This window comes from Lactuca saligna, chromosome 1, assembly GCF_052625555.1.
Source record: "Lactuca saligna cultivar CGN05327 chromosome 1, ASM5262555v1, whole genome shotgun sequence".
NCBI classification, from domain to species: Eukaryota; Viridiplantae; Streptophyta; class Magnoliopsida; order Asterales; family Asteraceae; genus Lactuca; species Lactuca saligna.
This window is the reverse complement of record NC_136417.1, coordinates 168,870,268-168,890,787: the sequence shown is the minus strand read 5'-3', so window position 1 is coordinate 168,890,787 and position 20,520 is coordinate 168,870,268.

Below are 20,520 nucleotides of genomic sequence, written 5' to 3'. Positions count from 1 at the left end.
ATCCCTGTAGATTACTTATACTTGGCCAATGCTTAGCTATTTCCGCTGTGAGTGACTTGTCAATTCCCAATAAACCAGCTATCCTGTATGTACTTGGAACTTAGGGCACAATTACTAACATTGCCCAAGAGCTGTAACTGCCTGAAACACTGAACTGCCCAAAACACTGAACTGTCTGAACACTAAACTGCCCGAAACACTGAATTGTCTGAACACTGAACTGCTCGAAACATTGAACTACCTGAACGTTGAACTGGTTGAAACACTGAACTGCCTGAAACACTGAACTGTCTAAAACTATATGCTGCCATATGGCTTCTTATCTACCGAGACCTACCTGGTCTCGATTTTCTGCCAATCATCTGAACTATCGGATTCCAGCCCAACTGCAGAGCCAAAGGACTCCCTACTTAGCTGCCTCGCATGACTTCTAAATGAAATCCTTCTATGGATCTAGCTGCTACTAGTTATCTCCTCACTGTGGCCCTAACGACCTTTTACTCTAACTGATTGGTTCCATGCGTCGAATCCTAACATCACCAAACCCAAGGCTAAATGCGATTGCTACATCACCAATTGTAGCCTCATGTCATAAATGACCTTAAGCAGTCCACTGCTTCCTTGCTCTCATCTCTATAGTGGCGCTTCTACAATCTTATCACTGGCTTAACCAGGTCTCATCCGTCTGGGAAATTCCGAAATCCAATCCGTGGATTTCCATTTCGTCACTGCTATACCCAAACTGGTGGGTACTACTAATCTTTCTGTGTCCTAACAACGCACTTATGCTATCTACCAACCTAGTGAAGGTTGCGGCTACACCCACAGACTCACATCACTCTAGTACTATCTGCTAATCTTGTGAATGCTACGGCTACACCTGCAGACTTAGAACAGTCTGATACTATCTGGCTGCTAGTGAATGCTACGGCTACACCCACAGACTTACAACACTCTGATACTATCTGACTACTAGTGAATGCTACAGCTACACCCGCAAACTTACAATACTCTGATACTATCTGACTGATAGTGAGTGCTACGGCTACACCCGCAGACTTACAACACTTTGATAGTGGATCGAACACGCGCTTGCCCTGCACTCAGCTAAACTCGTGTCCTGACTGGAATCCCAAACCTGATTCCCTAAGGCTTGCTAGTAACCTCACGAGAACACGATCTCCTTATTGGCAAGCTTTTCCAAACTTCCACCTCACACTATCCTCAAACCATACAACCGCTTGGGCTATCTTCCTTCCTAATAAATATGCGAAAATTATCCTAGTCTAAAAATTGCTCCTGCTTCTGAATCGTTGGGTGATTCTCCCCCACTTTAATTCAGCTAATGCCCTACATCACACAAAACTGGAAGAATTCGCAATCCTTCTCACCACCCATGACCAATCTGCTAGAAACCACACTTACCATTGCTAGTGTTTCAACACTTGCTAATCCAAAAGATTACACAACTTCTAAAAATCCGAATAAATCTCTGGTAATAACATGCTAGACCCAGGAAGCTCCGAATCTCAATTGGAGACCTCAGAATCGCCCACTGCCTCACGACCTCTATCTTGGCCTGGATTGACTAGTATACCCTTCTAGTTGACAGGGTGCCCAAGGAATTGCACCCCACGCAACCAGAACTCATAATTGAAGAACCTTATGAAAATTCTCTCCCACCTCAAAATCTCTAGCACCTCCCTCAGGTGCTTCTCGTGCTGCTCCACAGTCATGGGATAAACCAAGATGACGTTGTACTTCCCAATCCTGCAATCTGGGGGATTGTTCTATCACTAATCGCTAATGCTTCTTGGTATGCAATTGGCATATGAAATCTCTTAAAAATACAATTTAGACACAGACTGAGGATAACTCAGGGTTACACTTACTCAAAACTTTGGAACGAAAGGCTCCCTTGTGCAGTTTCGCGCAAGTGCTGCACCGAATCTGGTCCTGCTGGTCTCTCGAAAGCTAATCTGAAATCTACGGTCTCCTCCCGAGACCCCTCACTATAAGCAACTGATTTGGTTCCCTCTTACCAATGTGCTCCAAGTCTATATCCCGAAATCAAGCGCTAGAAGTCATATCATTTAGGGTCCTACACCCCGAGATGCTCACGTTCTCCCTACTATCATTCTATAGTATGTTCTGATAACTTACCTTCTTAAATTCCTCATCTACTGCGTACTATGGTAGCAAATAAGCTCTTTCACGAGACTTGGCAGTGATCTCTACCACAGTCTCAGTCATCTGGTGGAGATCTAACAACTCTTGTGCCAACTGTTGCGCCTCAATCGCCTGGGCACACTCTGCCCATAATCTGGTCTAAAAGTCATCTCATGATATAACATTAACCGCATCATCACTCAACTCACCACCAACTTCTTCCTATCAATCTCGTGCTCTACCCCACTGGAGATAGGAAGTAAGTCAGATCTTGTCTCCTCTCGAGACAATGTATGGTACGAAAAGCGTTGGTGACCTCGGCCAACCATCTACTGCTAACAATGGGGTCCCTAACCCCCATGACAATCTGAAGCCTCACAAACTCTGAATTTCCCAAAACATCAATGTATGGGTCTCTATCATGACTGTTATCTCAGTGCATAATGCACTCAGCCTATCATCACAAATCTCTATAATGCCCTCCTTGATCACACTGAGGATCATAGGAGTTTGGTCAATGATACTGTGCGTAATTCTCAGATCGAATGAACTCCCTCATCTGGTCATGAATCTGCCCAACTCTAGAGTCCGAGCCTGATCCCTCATCGACACCAGAACTACCATCTGGTCTACCACGTAGCGTCATTATACTTGGTAATATACCATCACTAACATCACAATACTCATCCAAACTCGAGGGATCTCACACACTACAAGTTCCCTAGTCTTATCTCAGCCTTCCTTGATTCGAGTATGGATCCTCTGCTTTCAGTAGTACGGGCCCATACTAGCTTCCACATCTATCTGTACTTTCCTCAAGTACTGGCTCGACTCCACCAAGTCACTTCTACTGCTACTGATCTCTGCTACTCTCATCCTAGGCTTGCCCTAGGGAAATATCTGACTCCACCCAATCCAGTCCTCAACTGCTGAAGGCCTCCTTGTAATGCCAATCAGCCATCACCTGAATACCATCACCTGTGACGAGGCTCAGATAATCCTTCAAGTAAAAGACTTGTCCCTACAATGGTTAGACTCAAACAGGAGCTGCGCAATAGGGCCAAATCTAGCACTCTGAGATTATTCAACCCTGATGATAGGTGATGTGACGTATTCACCTAATGGCTAACTCCCATCACTACGAGTCCCACAAAACAAAAAGAAAGCATCATTCAGACACAAGAGACTACTGAAGCAACTCTATCCTCATAACAAGAAACTATACTCGCATACAATGCTAAGCTCATAATACCAGGTATAACCTATACAGGCTATCCTACTAGTGTCTACTCAATACTAGCATGCAATTCTCATAAAGCTAAAACACATATAGCAGGCACATAAGGCATCCTCCTAGATCGTTAGTCCTATTCTAGCATGCTGTTCTACTGAAACTGGAACTGATATACATAACATAATGTTGTATGGGTAATTTGGGAGTACTTACTTGAGCTCAGCTGATTGCATGCACCACACCCTTTTCTCTTTTTAAAATTCTTTTCGCTTTTTCTAAAACTCTTTTCCTTATACTTTTCCTAAAATTGTTTTCTTTTCTCAAAATCTTTTTCTAAACATTGTTTTTCTCTTGAAAACTTTATACCACTTCCTTAGTTTGAGTTCAGACACCCGAAAGTGTGCCCGAATCCCTCAAACCAAGGCTCTGATACCAACTTGAAACATCCCAAAAATACAGTCAGAAAATTTCGTTTTAAATTAGTAATAAAACCATATTCATGAAACGTCATATAACAATCATAAAGAGTGTATCTCAAAATATCTTAACAACTGTCAAATATATCAGAATATAAACATCCCAGGCTGAACAAATGGTGTGTGCACTGCAATCTTCCCAAGCTCCACTTTTGAAAACCGAGTACCTGAAACCAAAACTGAAACCGTAAGCACGAAGCTTACTGAGCTCCCCCAAACTAACACATACCATACAATAACATATAAAGCATCTACTGGGCCTTGCCCACTGCATTGGACCGAAGTCCGGAAAGTAACCAGGGCCTTGCCCTCTGCATCAGACCGAGGTCCGGAAACTGCATCGGACCAGAGTCCAGAACTAACTAGGGCCTTGCCCACTGCATCTGACCGAAGTCCGGAAGTAACTGCATCGAACCGAAGTCCGGTACTGACTGCATCGGACCGATATCCGGAACTGAATGAGACCTTGTCCCCTGCATCGGAACGAAGTCAGAATTGACTGAACATAACATAGCATAAACATATCAACTAGCATGAAAACATATACAGCATATTACATCGGAACAGAGTCCGGAACACATAACACAAAACATGCTTGAATCACAAAGACAACAAACACTCTAACTACTGCATCAGACCGAAGTCCGGAACTACTGCTAACTAAACATGCTGACATTGTGGCCGTAGACCCGTTCCTACTGGAAGGAAACTCACCTCACACTGCTAACGTCACGTAGACACAATCTCATATTGCTGAAGTCCCGCAGACTCAACCTTAGCTGTTGGATGATAGATTCCCGAAATGTCAACACCAAAATAACACTCAATTAATAATTGGGTTCTAACACATAACTATAAATACATACTTTGGGTAATTACTACATTACCCCTAGCTTGGCTTACCCAAGCCCAAGGTCCAATCCGTAGGCCCAAATTCAACTAGGGATCAAAGCCCAACATATGGCCCAACTTTCCAAATCGGGCCCAATACTTCATATGGGCCTTACCCTAATGCCCAACTAATTACTCTAGTCCATTTGATTATTCTTGGATGGCCCAACACAAAGCCCAAGTGAAATTAGGGTTTCTTATAAAATAATAATTAGGGTTAATTGTGACAACTCGAAGTTCGTTTCATCAATTGTAACCCTTTTCGTTAATATAATCGTCGTTTTCGATTCGTTTCCGTTACGTCATTTAACTAGGTCATAATTGTGGGTCATCTATTATGACTTAATGAGTGTCTAAACATGTTTAGAACTCACATTAACACTTCACATTAATAATTCGGAACATTTTAGAATCGACCATATTGGGTTACGGTAACTTAATCGAGTGCGACCAAAAGCACTGTATAACGCCGGTATCGGGTAGAATTCCACCGTGTTCAAAACTTAGACACTATTTAAAGTGACCTAAGATTCCATTTGAAGCTTTTGGCTCTCTCTCACTACACTCTCTGTAACCTTTCTCCTCAACCAAAGATTCAAGGTCCAAAACATCGATTTAAGGCTCCAAATCTTTGAGGTAACATCCCTAACTTGTTGTTTAACCTCTTAGGCCTTCAAATTTGTGTTTAAACTTTGATTTTGGACCTGAAACATATGTTTACGGCCAAGGAGCATGCTTGGGCCATAAACACATAATAAAAGTGTGTTTATGCCTTTAAACCCCTCCAAACCAACTTTGGGACTTAGATACGACTATATGGCTTACCAATTCGTACTTAGAACACATTAAACATGGTTTTTGAGGAGTAAACATGAGTTTACTGTCCAAGAACAAACTTGGGCCGTAAACTCCTCATTCATGGAGAGTAAACTCATTTTCAAGTGTTAAAAAGCCATGTAAACACACCATTAGCCTCGGAATAAATCCTAGAACCAACCAAAATTAGTTGTGGGACCTTAAACATGATAAATACCTCCCATTTGGGTCTTTATGGCCATAACTCCACAAGAACAAGTTCCAGGGCCGTAAACTCCTTTTCATGAGTCAAATGGTGCCGAAAATTCATCCCAAGGCTTGGAAAAATAGTTTGAATCACATATGATTGTTCTAGCATCACCAAATTAATTAATGTTTGAGCATGGGGGAGTTTACAGCCGTAAACTCCATGTTTACTGCTGTAAACTCCAATAAATGGTGCTTAAGTGAGTTTAATCCATTCCAAGGCCTTAAAATTTAAACCTAGATAATTTTCCCAAGTGTTAGTATGCCATTTAGCACCATAAAACTCCCAACCATGAGGTCACGGGCGTGAACTCATGTGGTTATAGTCTTAGGGCTGAAAACTCTAGAAGGATTTTACTCTTGAATAGTAAACTCAATTCCCAAGTCCCACATGTCCAGAAAAGTCACCCGCGTCACTCCAAACACTTATTCTGAAGTGTTTTCACGTCTTGGAGTGTATAATCGTATATGATTAGTGTTTTAAAGTCTAATTAGATACCTTTGATTATCATTTAACACTAGATAGGAACCTCGCACGTTTTCAAGCTTTGATCCGACGTATAGCAACCCCGTTGACACATTTGTCATCCGGTGAGTTCATACCCCTACCCTTTTTCAAAATTTTTCACTTATTCATGGGGGAATACAAGCAAAGTACAAGTAATGCCTGTACTCAAAACTTATTTTATATGTGTTTTGTTTCATACTACATATGTTTTTAACACTGTTAATCATATCAGTTAACCGTTTGAAATTGCAGATTTCATTATCATATTATTTGTGAAGAACGTTATACATTGTTGTACCTTATATTTTTCACAAATGGTTTTCCACATTATATTAGTTAAAAACATAATCTTTAAACATTGAACTAGAAGCTTAGTATATTATTTTGTCCTCAGTAACACTCCACAGAGATACGCGAGTGGAGGACTGCCACTGTAACCATAATCTCTTAGATAGGGAGCGTGACTTGAGTGTATAGATCTATACAGGACTGATTATCCCACACCTAGCTGCTAGCTACTGCCGAACCGAAAAGGTTCAAGGGTGACAAAAGTCATAGTAATATTGACATTCCTTTGCCATATCTAGTCTATAGTATGGTTATAGAACTCGCAATATGGATAACAGAAATTTACATTTTAGTAATAATGGATATTGTAAATTAATAACCATAAGAATTAGTTTACTATGATAATCAAGCTTTCAGTATACATCTTTTACATTACATTTTTGGGTTGGTAAACAAACACACTTTACAGGGTTAATCAAGTTTTTATTATACATCTTTCACACTAGGAAAATATAGGATTTTCCTGGGGTAATCACAATTCATAACCAGAACAGTGTAACATAACAAAACAACTAAACTTTTCTTTTAAGAAAATATGGGATTTTCTTGGGTTGTAACATTTTTAGAAACCAAAAGCAATCTTGTACATTTTCATAAAACAAACCGCATATGAACTCACCAGTTTTATGCTGGTTTTTAAAATGCTTGTATTCTCAGGTTCTACTTAGACAGGTTCCCCGCGTCCTTTTGCAGAAGACAGAGCGAATGGAAGTCACGTCTTTCCTTTGTTTAAACTATGTATCTATGAAACTTGTACTACTTTACTTTTCAACTGATGTAATGAAATCTATGTAATGTAATGTTTTGTGTTTTACTTCGCTTACTATGTACATTGGTTATGATATTCATATGAAGTCACCTCCGCGCCGAGACGTTTCCGCCTTCGGTTTTGGGGTGTGACAGATTGGTATCAGAGCCCTTGTTTGTAGTGAACTGAGTATACCAAAGCTTACATGATATAAGACTATAAACATTAAGGGGCCTAAGTGCTTTGAACTAAAAGTATACTTTAAAATGTATGTATATTCAAAAACATACAAGTATACCTAACCACTGAGATCTGTAACTACAAGTAGAACAGAACATAAGTAAATGGGTGTTGTACGCTGCAGTTAAACCTGGGAAGTTATGTAGTCGTGTCTAGGGTTAATATAGCCTGATCAACTATATTCACTCGAGACACAGCCAACATGTGCCTGGGAGTGACTGTGGTGTTCAGCGTGCCTAAGACTTACCTAAATACCCCAAACAACGAGTCATCATCATAGCAAATCATGAAATACGGTGGGAGTATTTCTAGATCCAAATTTGTTGTAGAAAATTCTCATTCAAGCGTTGCCCCTCGATCATTCCTTTAGCGATAGTTTATCTACCTTAATAATACATTCTTGCTTTATCGCTTAATAGAATTATATGTCTGTCATAAAGAGATATCCCTTGTTTCATATCTCTTGATTTATTTCGGAGGACTTACCATTCTCTTTTTCCTAATTAATTTAGATCGAAATGTCTTCAAAGGAAGGATCCAGTTCAAGTAACAACAACCCTCCATCACCTCCTCCTTCTCGATTTGACCAAGTGATGTTCCAGTTGGCTATTTCTACCGCAGTGACTGTCGGAGTGACGTATTTCTGCCCCGACAGGTTCAGTGGACCAAGAAGTAACACTAATCTACAAAACCATGAAAATGTTCAGGAACATCAAAATGAAGGTGATAAGAGTAAAAAGCGAAAGGCTCAGAGTTCACAAGGACCCTCCAAGAAGCATGAAACTGTGGCAGTTCAAGTTGTCACTACTCCTGTTGCTGTATCTACAGCTCAAGCCACCACTACTCCAGTTGTTGCGTCTAAAGCTCAAGCACCTATTATTGGGTATGCTGGCAATCACCGATGGTGCAACAAGTGCAATTGTCACCATCGTATCCCTGGCCCATGCCGTGAGTGGATCTGCAAAAGATGTGGCAAAAAGGGCCACTCCGTTCGAACCTGCAGAACAACAGTTCATCTAATTAATCAAGCTTCCGAATCGAGTACCGGACAGGCCTGCTATAGCTGTGGAGAGATCGGGCATTTCAAGCAAAATTGCCCAATAACAGCAACCACCAACAACGTCAACAATGCCGAAATGGTTTTAGCTGTGACTCAAGAGGAGGCAGCCGCTGATCCCACCACCACCACGGTTAATTTTTCTTCTCGATAATTCTTATGCTCGCATCCTTTTCGAATCTAGTGTCAAGAAAGTTTTATTAGTCATTCATTCAAATATAATTGTAAACATAGTCCTCGTCTAATAACCAAAGCATCTATCGTCAAGATAGTTAACAGTGAGAACGAGTACACTAACGACTTATCTCTAAACTGTATCTTTACCTCGAGAAATAATTATTTCCTCATTGACCTGATGTTAGTTTCAATAAAGAGCTTTGATGTTATCTTTGACATGTATCAGTTGAGTCCTGATCATACTAATACACTTTGTTATGAAAAAGCTATTCGTCCCACATTTTCCCTCTGACCGGACCCTCATGATATATGGTGTCAAGCTTGGCCCAAATCTTCGCATCATTCCCTGTATCAAATCTCGAAAACTTCTGCAGAAAGGAGTGTTAGGTTTTCGTAGTCCATGCAATCAGCGAGAAACAAGAAGTTGAAGACCTCTAGAGCATCCTCGAAAACTATAATATTCCTGATATTTTCCCAAAGAGCTCCCGAAAATTTCTCTTGAACATCAAGTCGAGTCCTGTATCAATCAAATCCCTTGAACTACCCTCGTAGTGAAATCTCCGTACAATTTTGTTCCAGCAGAAATGCAGGAGTTATCCAGTCGACTTAATGAGTTGACCGTCAAAACCAATATCCTCTTTCCCGAGTAGATGACTTCTTCGATAAAATTCAGGAGCTAGCTACTCCTCGAAGATAGACCATAGGTCAAGACACCATCAGCCATGAGTTCACGAGGATAATGCTTCCAAGACAGTATTCATGACTCGATAGGATCACTAAGAGTTCGTTTTGATATCCTTCGGTCAAACCATTTTCCCTTGATCATGTAGTGAGCAATGAAAGCATACACGTGGATCCTCATAAGGTCGAAGCAATAGAGAATTGGTCGAGACCTAAGGCACCCATAGAAAACCTATCAATTCTTGGGTTTCACCGCCTATTATTGCAGACCTATTCAGAAAATTCTTCCAGAATCACCAAACCCCTAACTACTCTGACACAAAAAGGTATACCCTTTATGTTGGAGTAAAAAGCTACATACATCATTCCAAGCATTGAAGTAAGACTTATGCATCACACCTAACCTATCCCTGCCAGAAGAAACAAAGGACTTCATTGTCCTTTGCAGTACGCGCAATCATAGTTTAGATCATGTGCTTAGCCAAGAAGGAAAAGTTGTCGTTCACACTTAAAGACAAACTAGAGGCACACGAAGTTGACTACACCAATCACGACTTGGAATTTGGAGTAGCAGTCCCTGCACTGAAGAATGAGAGACATGATCTCTATGGAACCAAGTATGAGAATTTCTCTAACCTTAAGAGACTACAACATAGCTTCGATCAGAAAGACATGAACATGAGGTGCCCTTAGCCGAAAGGAAAGCTTGGACAACAAGACTAAGACCATTGACAATGACCATCTAGACCCGTTTACTCACTCAGACCTAAGAAGCCTAGTTAGAAACCTTCAGGACTGTTCTAGCAGCCTAGATAGCTGAATAGAGATGGTAAATAACCAACATAGATTTGACCATCAAGTTACCCAGTTTTCCCGAGTAAGTACAATACCATTTGGAAATGGTCGATCCTTCGATAAATCCGTTCATTTCCTTCCGATCAGAGAATCTTTCAAGATGGGAAGACTCACGCAAACCCACATCCAAGAAGTAGTCTGACTCTATAGTATACCTGCGTCTATTGTCTTTGGTTGAGATAGCAGGTTTACCTCAAGATTTAGGCAGATTCCTTCAGAAAGCTCACGAACCAAGCTAGACTTGAGTACAAGCTATCATCCTCAGACAATTGGACAGAGTAAGAGAGTTATTCAGGTCATGAAATACATGCTGGGAGCATGTGTCATGAATTACTGAGCAAATCGGGATACCCCCTTTACCTTTGATCGAGCCCTCGTATAATAACAGTTATCGCACCAATATCCAGACTACACCATTTGGAACCCTCTACAGTCAAAAGTACAGATTCCTTTGTGTTAGGTCAAGATAGGAGACACACAGCTAACCTAGGGTCGATTCCCCAGTACTACCCATACTAGTTCTGAAATCATCCGCGAAACCTTCGAGAAGATCATCCAGACCCGAGAACAATTGAAAACTTCACGAGATCGACATAAGAGTTACGCCAAAGTACAATGAAAACCTCTGGAGTTCCAGGTTGGAGATCATTTCCTGTTAATGGTCTCGCCCTGGAAAGGCATGGCACACTATGGAATGCATGGAAAGTTTAACTCGTGGTACATTGTACCATTCGAGAACCTCATTAGGATCAAACCCGTAGCCTTCAAACTCTGAGTACCTTCAGAACTTAGAAACATCCATCCTGTCTCCCACGTTCCGAATATTTAGAAGTACTTGTCTGATGAAACCTTAATAATTCCTCTTTAGCAAATCGAGACCATAGACCGAGAGATCAAACGTACGAAACAAAGCCTCGTTCCGATAGCGAAGGGTCACTGGACTTCCAAGCGAGAACCTGAATTCACTTGGGAGCGTGAAGACTCGATACAGCAGACGCATCTGCATCCTTTTCCATAATTTGTATCTTAATTCTGAATTTCAGGATGAAATTCCCTCTAACAGGGGGATAATGTGACAACCCGAAGTTCGTTTCATCGATTGTAACCCTTTTCGTTAATATAATCTTCGTTTTTGATTCGTTTCCATTACGTCATTTAATCAGGTCATAATTGTGGGACTTTTATTATGACTTAATGAGTGTCTAAACATGTTTAGAACTCACATTAACACATCACATTAATAATCAGGAACATTTTAGAATCAACCATATTGGCTTACGGTAACTTAATCGGGTGCGACCAAAAGCACTGTGTAACGCCGGTATCGGGTAGAATTACACCGTGTCCAAAACTTAGACACTATTTAAAGTGATATAAGCTTCCATTTGAAGCTTTTTGCTCTCTCACTACTCTCTCTCTAACCTCTCTCCTCAACCAAAGATTCAAGGTTCAAAACATCGATTTAAGGCTCCACATCTTTGTGGTAACATCCCTAACTTGTTGTTTAACCTCTTAGGACTTCAAATTCGTGTTTAAACTTTGATTTTGGACATCAAACACGTGTTTATGGCCAAGGATCACGCTTGGGCCGTAAACACTGAATAAAAGGGTTTTTATGCCTTTAAACCCCTCCAAACCAACTTTGGGAATTAGATACGACTATATGGCTTACCAATTCAGACTTAGAACACATTAAATATGGTTTTTGAGGAGTAAACATGAGTTTACTACCCAAGAACAATATTGGGCCGTAAACTCATCATTCATGGAGAGTAAACTCATTTTGAAGTGTTAAAAAGCCATGTAAACACACCATTAGCCTTGGAATAAATCCTAGAACCAACCAAAATTAGTTTTAGGACCTTAAACATGATAAATACCTCCCATTTGGGTCTTTACGGCCATAACTCCCCAAGAACAAGTTCCAGGGCCGTAAACTCCTTTTCATGAGTCAAATGGTGCCGAAAATTCATCCCAAGGCTTGGAAAAATAGTTTGAATCACATATGATTGTTCTAGCATCACCAAATGAATTAATGTTTGAGCATGGGGGAGTTTACGGCCGTAAACTCCATGTTTACTGCCGTAAACTCCAATAAATGGTGCTTAAGTGATTTTACTCCATTCCAAGGCCCTAAAATTTAAACCTAGCTAATTTTCCCAAGTGTTAGTATGCCATTTAGCACCATAAAAATCCCAACCATGAGTTCACGGCCGATAACTCATGTGGTTATAGTCTTAGGGCCGAAAAATCCAGAAGGAGTTTACTCTTGAAGAGTAAACTCAATTCCCAAGTCCGACATGTCAAGAAAAGTCACCCGGGTCACTCCAAACACTTATTCTGAAGTGTTTTCGCGTCTTGGAGTGTATAATCGTATCTGATTAGTGTGTTAAAGTCTAATTAGATACCTTTGATTATCATTTAACATTACCTAGGAACCTCGGATGTTTTCCAGCTTTGATCCGACGTATAGCAACCCCGTTGACACATTTCTCGTCAGGTGAGTTCATACCCCTACCCTTTTTCAATATTCTTCACTATTTTCGGGGGGGGGGGGGGGGGGGGGAATACAAGCAAAGTACAAGTAATGCTTGTACTCAAGACTTATTTTATATGTGTTGTGCTTCATACTACATATGTTTTTAACACTGTTAATCATATTAGTTAACCGTTTGAACTTGCAGATTTCATTATCATATTATTTGTGAAAAACGTTATACATTGTTGTAACTTATATTTTTCACAAATGGTTTCACACATTATAATAGTTAAAAACATAATTTTTGAACATTGAACTAGAAGCTTAGTATATCATTTTGTCCTCGGTAACACTCCACAGAGATACGCAAGTGGAGGATCGTCTTTGTAGATTTGTTATTCCTATAAATTGGAGACACGTCCTCTGTGAACACTCCACAGAGATACGCGAGTGGAGGACCGCCACTGTAACAAGAATCTCTTAGATAGGGAGCATGACTTGAGTGTATAGATCTATACGGGACTAATTATCCCGCACCTGGCTGCTAGCTACAACTGAATCGAAAAGGTTCAAGGGTGACAAAAGTCATAGTAATATTGGCATTCCTTTGCCATATCTAGTCTATAGTATGGTTATAGAACTCTCAATATGGATAACAAAAATTTACATTTTAGTAATAATGGATATAGTAAATTAATAACCATAAGAATTAGTTTACTATGATAATCAAGCTTTCAGTATACATCTTTTACATTACATTTTTGGTTGGTAAACAAACACACTTTACAGGGTTAATCAGGTTTTTAGTATACATCTTTCACATTAGGAAAATATAGGATTTTCCTGGGGTAATCACAATTCATAACCAGAACAGTGTAACATAACAGAACAACTAAACTTTATTTTTAAGAAATATGGGATTTTCTTGGGTTGTAACATTTTTAGAAACCAAAAGGAATCTTGTACATTTTCATAAAAACAAACCGCTTATGAACTCACCAGCTTTATGCTGATTTTTAAAATGCTTGTATTCTCAGGTTCTACTTAGACAGGTACTCTGCATCCTTTTGCAAAAGACGGAGCGAATGGAAGTCACGTCTTTCCTTTGTTTAAACTATGTATCTATGAAACTTGTACTACTTTACTTTTCAACTGATGTAATGAAATTTATGTAATGTAATGTAATGTTTTGTGTTTTACTTCGCTTACTATGTACATTGGTTATGATATTCACATGAAGTCACCTCCGCCCCGAGACGTTTCTGCCTTCGGTTTCGGGGTGTGACATTAAGTGTTTCTCACTTAACCCATTAAGGGCTTCACCCACTAAGGAGTAAATCCATTAAGTCCAATATTGCTTAGATAAATTTCTGACAATGATTATTATTTAATATTTCACTTATTAAATAATTACCGTGTGTGTGTCCTGATAATTTCTCAAATATTAGTATTTTCTCAATTAATGTCACAACTGGCATTTTTCTAGGAAATTATATTCTCATATAAACATCATCCATTGTAAGAGCCTATACTCTAACTGAATACTATACTCTACTCTCATTCAAATTCATCTCATATGTGCAAGTAAGGGTTGGAAACCCTAGAAATTCCGGCTCAAGCTCATTGTGGACTAGGATTCTCTTATTGGGCCTAAGGGACCAATAAATCATCAATTCATCAATCTATAACATTTTGGGCCATTTGGGCCTAGAATGATTCACTCTAACCCTAATGGGCCTTATTAGGCCATAACAAATCTAATTAGCCCTAATGGGCCATAAAACTCATACTTTGATTTATTTGGGCCGTCAATAATCTCCAAAGACCAATTGGGCCGAAAATCATCAAAATGGGCCCATAATATGGACTTAAGCATAAAAAGGACCGAAGCTACTCACCCTCTCTCGGCCCAAATTAAAAAAAAAAGGGGAAGATTGATGAGGATTTATTCAACCATGACACCTAAGAATTGTATAGTGGTAATCTATGCATTACCTCTCATGTTTTCATGCCAAATCTTACATGTAATACCCAAGGACCTCTCCCTCTTTTCTTCTTCTTATCTCTCAGCCATGAACAATAAACCCACTCCACCATCTTCAAACTTCTCTTCAAACTCTCTCTCAAATAGTTCAAGAACATCTTTTTATTTATCCTCAAAATTTCGATAATTAGAGGTGATTCAAGGAGATCTTTCACTTATATCACCATCATTGGTAAGTTGTTATTATAACAAGTTTTGATATCTCTTCATAAGTTAAGAACACCTTCTTATATGGTTTCATTTGGTGATCATACTTCTTAGAAGTCCTTTAATTCCGAAACTTCCTTTCAAGGTAGTGTCTAATGCCAAAAACCACACCATCCTCTTCATCTTTCCTTCAAAACCGAAACCACAAACCCAAGGTGAGTTCATACCCCCTTGTTTTTGGTTTTTACTTGTTTTTGGGGGAGAATACAAGTTGATTTGTGTAGATTTATGTGTATATGCATGATTATGTGTGATTTCCTTGAAACATTTGGTGATTATGTGTGATTTCTTCACTAATCTACAAATATGTTAAGAAACTTGAAGTGTATCACTTGGATCTTTATATAAATCTTGAGAGAAGTATGTTTTATCAAACATAATACATGTAAAGTAGTATATAATGGATTTATACACTTGATATAGCAAAAATAAGTGTTGTGGTTAGAGATCTATGAACTAAACTCACAAAACAGCCTTTGATAGAAAAGTTTTGGTCCAATCTCGGACTGTTTTGACCATCCAAATGGAAGTAGTTTTCAAAACTGTTTTACATGGATAAAGTCCAGGTTTATACCTTTAAAATGACTACTCGCACGTTTTCATACGATTTTTATACAATTTTTGGTGAATTTTACAAAACTGCCTATCATATTTGAAATAATTTCGGACCAACCTGTGAAGATGATTAATTTCACACTAGTTTGAGGCCATCAAAAATTATGAAAAAAATTGTGAACAAATTAGACAAAATTTCCAAACTTCCAAAATTTACAGATCCAAATTTAGAATTACGATGACTTTTCTACATATTTTCAAACAACTAGGTTGGAAAAGCTCAAAAACTAGAAAATGTGTATTTTCACAAAAATCAAGCCAAGAATGTTAATTTTAACAAAAATGGATTTTATCATGTTATTTTTACTACAAAATAGTCATCAAAACAAGTTTTGAACAAAATGGAGATTAAAGTGTTATTTTTACAAAAATTGGGCCATAAATCCTAAATTTTTGGCTTATTGGGCCAAGAACGTCATTTTTACAAAAAGAAGGGAGTTTTATATCAACTTTGTAAATAATCAAACTAAAATAAACAAAACAATAACAAACAGGTTAAAAACAATATTCATATCCTTATTGGGCCTAAAAATAATAGACACGTATAGTGAGCCTTAGTGGTCTACTTGCATGTTTATTGGGCATAGGAGTGGGTTTTATATGTGTTCTACTTTTTATACTATTTTAGTGAATACTTACACTAAAACCAATGATAAACCAACAAATGAATTTAATTTGATCATTTTCTAGGTTATTGGGCCTTAATGACCCATTTCTATGTGTGATAGGTCCTATATACTATTTACATGTTTATTGGGCCTCACTAACCCATTAACATGTGCGACGGACCTTGGATACTATTTGTGTGCTATTTGGGCATGTAAATACTTTATATGTGAATTGATCCTTAGTTGTCGTTCCATATATATTTCGGGCCCATGTTATATAATCTCATTCTATTTGGGCCTTGAAATGATTTACATGTTTAGCGACGCCTTCGTGGTTCACTTACATGGATCATTGGTCCTAGAATGAGTTTATACATTTTTCTTCGCGTAAATTCGATTAAGGATCTAGCGAGTTTTTATCGGTTGGCACCTATTAAGTGTACGATCGTAGCTTGTAGTTATAACCAGAGTCTCCTGAAGGGAGAACGGGGATTTGTGTATAGATCTATATGGGGATGACACCCCACACCTGAGCTGTTCGCTATAGTTAGACTAGGCCAGTCTAGGGTGACAAAAACCTTATTCTATTTTTCCATCGGCGTCCAACGACGCCAAGACAGGCGAAATTGTCATTATTTAGTATGGTTATGACAGCTCGCTTAGAGGAATTAACGTTATGAAGTTTACGGAAGACATCTACATTTTTTTTGGCAACGTCGGGTTGTCTGGGAACATTCTCTTTACATGCTCTTACATTCTCTCTGTTGAATTAATGTCTAAGTCCATAACTATAATTGGTAACACTTGACCCGACCCGGCATGGTCCATTTGGGTTGCAAACCTTCATGCACTTGGATAGACTATAATGAGAGAAATAAGACACTTATGGTTATTAATATATTATAAGTTCTAGTATATTAATAATAAGAATAATAAGATTATTTAATTAGTATTGATCAAGAATTAATCTAGGATTAATTAAGTGATCAAAATAAGACTAATTAAATATATGGGTTGATTGTGTAAATCATCCATACTTATATAGTGGGCTAATGCTCCATGGATAATCAAGTTGGGCTAAAACCCATAGGATGATCCATGGATGCTCCATGGTGTATTTGAACCCATGGATCCAAGGAAATGGAAAGCCATGACAATTAAGGATTTACCCTAATTGTAACACTATATAAAGATCTTATTCTTGACAAAAATCGGCCACTAGAATCACACTAGAAAGTGAAGAAAAGGGCTAGCCGATTTCATGAAGTGTAGAACTCTCTCAAGTTATTCTAAGTGTTTTGATAACTGTGATTCCATTTGAGGCTTCCACACTATTGGGGCTGGGCACTCAAGCTTCATGAAGACTTTCTACATCAAAGAGGTATGTATTCTATCTTGTTACACTCATTGTTTTGTATGCTAGATTAGGATAATACCTTGGATGTTCTTATTTGCATGTATAATAGAGAAAACATAGATCCAAGGTATTTAGGGTTGCACGTACACTTAGGAGTGTTAGAATGCTCAAAACCCAACAATGGTATCAGAGACTAGGCTTGTTTTCTTGTTATACCTGCAAAACTACTTAAAAAATCGAAAGTGTTGCTGTTTGATCATCAGACTCGGCGAGTCCATCAAGGGAATCGGCGAGTCCATGCCTAAAACTGATCAATTCGATCCAACTCGCCGAGTTGGTTCATGCACTCGACGAGTTGGACCCCCAGACAGCATATTTTCGAGGTTTTTGGCTAGAAATGGACTAGGAACATTACCCTAAGTTGTTTTTGAACTTATAAACTTGTTTTTTGAATGCGGTAATGTTCATGCTAATCCATTTTCAAAGATAATTGTCAATAGATTCATGTTTTGTATTAGTTTAAGGTTTAGACTAATTACATGAAGAAGTTTGATATGAATTATCTTGTTCTTATGAGTTGCTTAGATTAATAGAAAGTTAGTTAAAATAGTTGCTTTCAATCCATTTTAATCTAAGAGTTGAGTATAAAATGTGTTTGTGTAACTTGTCCTCAAGTTACATGAAGAGTCATATTAAAGACTCATAAAACTCATAAAAGTTGGTAATGGTTACAAAATGAACAGTCTTGTGTCATTGAAATTTTTTTTTTATGACTCCATAACTTGTTCTCAAGTTATGGAAGTTCAAGAGTCACTTCATTAAAGAGTAAAAGTGTAACCTTAATTAATTCCATAAGTTATAAAAATAAAGAAAAGTTAATTCTTTTATTAGTTTAAAGTCTTCCATAAGTTATGGAACTTGAAGAGTTTTTTGGATTAAAGCTACTTTAAACACATAAGTTATGGAATTAATTAGTTTTGAATAGTTTCAAAACTTGCCCTCAAGTTTTGGAATTTGAAAAGTTTTCTCTTATGAATACTTTAATTCCAAGTTAGCCTTTAGAATTCTAAAGAGTTAAAATTCAACACTTATACTATTTATAACATTAATGGTTAATTATTATATATATGTATAAGAACAAGTCGTTTTACCGTTAGTAGGCCTCATTCACGAAACCGGTCTATAATGTGGGTCTAAGGTTGTTGCCTATAAAATGGCGACTTAATGGGTGTATACTCTCACCCACCGCTTGCTTGATCGGTGGAGGGTCGTTAGCCGAACAGGTAGGACAATGACTTTCAATTATCCCTTCATTAAAAGTATTAATGATAAATACTAAGTAACTAAACTCTTAATAATTCCCGATCTTAGTTACTTTAGGAAAAATGTGAATTTGGTGCTAGCCCATGGAATTCACACTTTGTACCTTACCAAGTCGTTGGTGGAGCGTGTCTACTTAACCGGCACACTAACTTGGACTAGTAAGGACCACGAAGGGTGACTTAATGTTTGTCATAGATCAATGGAGCGTGTGTGGTTAACCGGCACATTGATTAGGTGATAATATTAAGGGTACCAAGTGAATTGGTATGGTTATTCACACCTTGTTTTGTGATCCTCAGCATCCCAGTCACAAAATTTGAGAGGGCACACTCGAGATTGAAACATGCCATTGAAAAGTTCAATGAATCTCAAAAGATCTAGGAATTTCAAATCCAATTAAAACCTAATAAATTATTTCGTTTTTCATGGTGGAAATTGGTGAATCGTCATTCGCCTACCTTCAAATATTTTATAGCTTGGATTACGGAATCCCTCTTCCAAATTATAAAATATTGTGTTGGGTCCTAGCCTTAATATTGTTGGATAAGTTGTCTAAGTCCATAACTATTTCTAGTATGTACTTGACCCGACCCGGCATGGTCCATTTGGGTTGCATGGCACCATGCAATTGGATAGACTAAATGAGAGAAATAACACTTGGAGATTATTAATATATTATAAGTTCTAATATATTAATAATATTATTTGATTAGTTTGATCAAGAATTAATTAAGTGATCAAAAGATAACTAATTAAATATATGGGTTGATTATGTAAATCATCCATATGTTGTATAGTGGGCTAAAAGGCTCCATGGACTATCAAGTTGGGTTCCACCCATAGGATGCTCCATGGATGCTCCATGGGAGTTACAAACCCATGGGTCATGGAAATGAAGAGTCATGACACATTAGGGTTTAACCCTAGATGTGTCAACACTATATAAGTAACATGTTCTCCACCCAAAATCGGTTACACTAAGAAACAAGAGGGCTTGGCCGATTTTGAAGAAGTGAGTATTCTCTCATAAGTTCTTCCAAGAGCATTTGGTGTTGTGTGAAGCATTTGAGGCATCACACTTGGGGTGCTAGGCTCACAAGGTTTCAAGGAACATAAGCAACAACAAGGTAAGTTATTCTATCTATACTTTATGTTAAAATTGTTCCCCATGTATGCTAGATAGGAATATAACCTTGGAATTCAACTTTGCATGACAATTAGACAAACATAGATCCAAGGTTATTAGGGTTGCATGTACACTTAGGAAATGTTAGAATGCTCAAAACCCATCAGTGGTATCAGAGCCTAGGCTTGTTTGTTCTTATTTGTGCTTAAAAGTTGAAAACAAAATCGGAAATTTTGCTGTCTGCGAATGGACTCGTCGAGTCTATAGGGGGAACTCGTCGAGTCCATGAGTATCTTCAACCAACTCGGCGAGTCA